The 5,060-nt window shown below is 44.4% G+C and overlaps 1 long non-coding RNA gene across 1 annotated transcript in view; it reads right to left on the bottom strand.

The window, feature by feature from the left end:
• Positions 1 to 3,637, bottom strand: part of LOC104965820 (uncharacterized) — an 8,206-nt gene extending 4,569 nt beyond the window's left edge. The window contains exons 1-2 of the long non-coding RNA XR_800586.1: positions 3,262 to 3,637; positions 1,891 to 1,893 (exon numbers count right to left, since the gene is read on the bottom strand). This is a non-coding gene — a long non-coding RNA (uncharacterized lncRNA). The remainder of the gene's footprint in view (positions 1 to 1,890; positions 1,894 to 3,261) is intronic.
• Between the last annotated feature and the right edge of the window lie 1,423 nt (positions 3,638 to 5,060).

Genomic DNA, 5,060 nt, shown 5'->3' with positions numbered 1-5,060 from the left:
CAGTGTTGTACCATATTAAGTCTGATGTCTCTATTAATATTGTGCTGTAGATGTGTTTCCGAGAGCCTCCGATTACAACGAGAGTTACAAGAGAGAAAGTAGCGTCCAGTATTTACACTAGACGGATCCTTTCTAGGCCAACGTAACGGAGAACTCTGAGGCGTCAGCCAGTTTTGTAGCTTCTGCGGAGGGTGCGCTCGGCTCCTCCGACTGGCTGCTCGCGTAGCTGCTCGGTCAGCTTCCGGATGACGAAGCATGCGTTCGACCAACGTACAGTAGAGTAACAATTACAGAACATTTTTAACAGTGGGCCTGATAATAGTGTAAAGTAATGTGTGTTATTGCATTACGACTGAATGTAAGGTTCGTACTTGTCTTCTTAGCATGCTGGGAAGCAATGCTGCGTCTCTCTCATCAGATTAAAAGAAGGTAGAACACATCTACATTCCAGTTGTAACTGCCAAAACAAACATTATTTGACCGACTATTAGGGCACCCTGTTAGAAGAGAATGTTTGGAATGTTTATCGTGCTGTACTGTTATAAGTTGGTCGAGACTCATGCCTTCGTCATCCGGAAGCGCCGAGCAGACGCCGAGCACGCGCAGTCGAGAGGGAGCCGAGCGCATACCGCGAACGCATACCAAAATCGGTGACGTCGAGAGTTCCCCGGTTTATGGCTAGAAAGGATCCGCTCTGTTAGGTGAAATAGACGTCACTTTCTCGTTGTAACTCGTCGGTTGTGACATCCGACGTCTCGGAGACACATCTACGAGCAGCAAGTAGTTGAATAGAGGAAACATCAGGCGTATAGTAAAACACTGCAGAAGGGAAGCATTGTATTGCACCAGGGGCATATCTTGGGACTTTTACTGCGACAAGCGTTGACTTGCCTGTAGAATAAAAAATGAAACCATAGTGTTGGCTGATCTACAGTGTTTCATCTCTGGAGCGTGCAACAAGACGCTAACACCCTAATTTACAATAATCGCACGTCCCTGTCATTGGACAAATTAATAGATAGTTTAGCTTCTCACGCATAATGGTTGCTTGTGGCCAGAAGCTGATGTTTACGATTCGTAACTGAAAGACTTGCCTGCCAAATGTAAAACTTCCAAGAGGTTCCGTACGAGTGCGTTGAAATCTTGAAATATGCGTTGGAATTTGTTTACGAGTGTGTTTCAATGACTTGACAACAGGCTTGAATTTTGGAAATTGGGTGCTTGGATTTGATGGATAAAGCTTGAAATTGTACAGATGCTTTACTTTGACAGATAAACATTGCTGTCTGACCTGAATAGTTCGCTTTTTAGATTAAAGAAAATAAAGAAGTCGGGGCTGAGCTTAGTTGCTTCGCTGTCGTACAGAAAACAGCCTTGCCGCTCCGGGCTTCCCGGTGCGCTGATGCGCGCGACCTCCAGGAGTTGTTTGATTTTGTTGACCTGGTGGCATTCTAATGAGAGAATGAGCGAGTAAGCTATGCCAAGTGAGGTTGCTGTTTTAACGAGGCGTTGGCTATCCGAAAAGAATACAGCTGTGGTCTAAAACGAGGATTTTTTCAACCCAATGATTCGCCTCTGCACAGTTTGCCAACAAGGGAATGAAAATTATTCGCAGATGGAGAGAGTCTGCGCGTGACGAGGCCATGGATGAAAGTAAGCCGTTAGTAGAGCATGTTCGGGATTAGGTAACGTTGCGATGTTATGTTGTGTTTATGCTGTAAGACGTTTAGCGAACTCGATGTGGGATGAAATTGTTATGCAGTTGACAATAATAAAAGAGAGCGTACCATATTCAGGTATGGTGGCGCCAGTCGGCCCATCCTGTGGTTTTCAGAGGAAAGCACATAAAACAATGGTGATTTCTACTGGTAGTATTTTCGGTGCCTAAACTTGCTTCCCATCGAAATCAAGTCAACATTGACCCGAAGACACATTTTGAGTTATTACACTGTTGGGAAAGAGGATATTGTCCTTGCGTTTTCTACGGAGAACGATATTTTCGTTTGTATATACTGGTCGTGGGGAAGCGTCCGCGAGTGCTGTGTTTGTGTATTTTGATGCCAGTTTGTGTGTATTGGTTAGTTCCCAGGGGAAAAACACTCGACGAGAAACACCGGTTTGTGGCGTTGTGATGCGGCCTGGCGGGTGGACGTGAAAGGAGTGTAAGCTCGCCGTCTCGCGGCTTGTAGAGCTCGTATGCCGCTTACAAGCATTCAAGATGGTGGGGGAGGTGAGAGCGGAAGTTTGCGCGGCGTGAAAGGAGCGACGAGGGTTATATGATTGATGGGCGGGTCCGATGAGAAGGCCAAGGACGCGTGGTGTTTGTGATTTGAGGAACCGAGGGAGGACAAGCGAGCGAGAGACTGTACGAACCGCCTGCCGGTGTTATCTGAGGAGGGACGCTAGCGGGGCGCGGAGCGCGCGAGTGAATGGCAGCGGGGAGGGAGGCGGGGTCGCGGCTGTTTTGCGCGCGCGCTGCGTCGCCTTTTGGGTGTGTCGTGTTGAGGAGGAGAGGATCCCGCCGCGGCGGGTGCCGCCGCCCGCCTGGCCCGGGACATTGATGAAGGTATGGCGCGCTGGTACTAGCGGGAGGAGAGAGGGTAACACGGCCAGGGCCAGTTACGAGTTTGTTTTCATCTGATGTGCAGATGAAACAGAGTCCTGTTGGGCTGTAAATATATAACTGTTTCCGGCGCAAGAGTTCAGGATCGAGGTAAATCAGGCGAACGTGTGAAGCTGGTGTAGAGCGGCGAGGTGTGAGAGGAGCGAGCGGGAGGCAGGACGGGAGTAACTTTACGTCAAAGCAGGCATAATAACAGCCGGTGTTTCTCGTGAGTGTTTTCCCCGGGAAACTAACACAATACACACAAACGCAAAAATACACAAAAACACACACACACTCGCGAGCTTCCCCCAGACCAGTAATACAAACGAAAATATGTTTCCTCCGTTAGAAAGCTAGGAATATCCTCTTTCCAACAGTGTATAACTCAAAATGTGTCTTCGGGTCAATGTGACTGATTTCGATGGAGCAAGTTTAGGCACGAAAAATACTACCAGTAGAAATACATTGCTTTTATGTGCTTCATCCTCTGAAAACCACAGGATGGCGACTGTCGCACATACTGACATAGGTACGCTCCTTTTTATTATTGTCACCTGCATAAGCAATTATCCCACATCGAGTTCGCTAACGTTACTAGCTTAAACAAACGTAACATGCAACGTTAGCCTAATCCAAAATGCTCTACTACGGCTTACCTTTCATATGGCTCGTCAGCGCAGACTCTCCCATCGCGAATAATTGAAATTCTTTGTGGCAAACTGTGCAGAAGGCGAATCATTGGGTTGATCCTCGTTTTAGCCACAGCTTGTATTTCTTTTCGGATAGCCAACGCTTGTTAAAACAGCAACCTCCTGACATACTGTCATTCTCTCATTAGAATGCCCAGGTCACACAAAATAAAACACTTGCAGGTCGCGCGCATAGCGCGGGAAGGCCGGAGCGGAGCTGTTTTATGTAGAAGCGAAGCAACTAAGCTCGCTCCGACTTCTTTATTTTCTTTTAATCTAAAAAGCGAACTATTCAGTCAGACAGCAATTTATTGTAAAAGTAAAGCATTTACAATTTCAAGCACTTTATCTCAAATCCAAGCACCATTCCCAAAATTCAAGCACTTTTCAAATCATGAAAACACCTCGTAAAAATTCAAGCATTTTCAAGGATTTCAAGCACCCGTACGAACCCTGTCTTACTCTGTTCTTTATAAATATAATATTAGAGCTACAGTGATGTTCCTATGTGATAAAAATATGTTAACTATTTATAACTCATTCATTTAATATTAAATAAACAATGATATCATTTGTATTATGACATTTTAATGAAAGTGTAAAAGTTGACCTGATATTATCTGACAATCTGTTACTTTGTACTAGTGATGTGTCGGTCGCGAACGAGTCGGCTCAAAGAGCCAGCTCTTTTTCGTTGCCTGAGTTTTGGTTACACAGTGATGATACTTACTGTATACCCCTAGAATCTGTGTAATCTCAGTTTTAATCTGATATCTCGTTTGTGCAGATCCGATAAGTAATAAAGTATTTCTACCGTGAGTTCTGTGCTAAGTGTGTTAGCATTTTTTCGCTCAGTGCTAATTCAGAGGCTTGTTATTACCCTTGTGTTTCGTTAAGGTAAAAATTGTTCATATCGTCAGGTAGATGAGTTTCTTCATGTTAAGTGGGTATGACACATTCATTTTTTGTTAAATATTAACAAGCCCTCAGACGCTGTTTCTTGCAAGATGTTGCAACTAGGAATGCCAGCGATTATTCAATTTTTCGAATATACATTACAGTCTCCATAATCGAAAATTATTTTCAAAATCCGATTTTATTTATATATTTTTTTATTATTATTTATGGTTTTTCTTTTAAGACTCCCTCCCCGCTCGCCCTACCAACAGAGAGATTAAAACCGAAGGTCCCAACGACCTGTAAAAAGTGTGATAAACTATCTCCCTTATCTACCGCAGGTTTCCACTGTTAGACAAATAAATGACCGACGTCTATTTGGTAATTCAAGGACAATTAAACTATCACCAACTCGGGTCCCTCGCCCCGCTCCCTCTCCCTAGTCGTAGGCGCCCTGCGCGCTCGTCGCTCTCTACCGATAGTAGTGTAACTGTGTCGAATGCGATTCAGCAGTCAGTGAGAGTGTGTGTGTCTTGGTTATACAGAACCAGTCATGACAAACCCTCATTTTACTAGACATACGGACCTAGGAACAACTACCGACTATAACACTTTTGTTTTCTATTCTATTCTTGAAGTTTCGGCTTAGCATGTTACTCAATCGTGAAAACACGAGGAGCAGAGTTTCATCGTAAAAAAGCTGTCTAAACAAACAATTTATACGATTTGACAACGTTGACAGCTGTCGGGACCGCTTATAATTAGCTAATAAGCGGGGGAGGCGCCCCTTTATATTTATTTCGAGTTGTTTACCTTAAGGGCAACCAATGAAAAATGAAATGAAAATGACAAAAACCAACTTTGAGTCG

The sequence above is a fragment of the Notothenia coriiceps genome, unplaced genomic scaffold (genome assembly GCF_000735185.1).
Source record: "Notothenia coriiceps isolate Sejong01 unplaced genomic scaffold, NC01 NC01_scaffold00002125, whole genome shotgun sequence".
NCBI lineage: Eukaryota > Metazoa > Chordata > Actinopteri > Perciformes > Nototheniidae > Notothenia > Notothenia coriiceps.
Note: the sequence above shows the minus strand (reverse complement) of the source record. Positions and strands in the feature narration are given on the sequence as shown.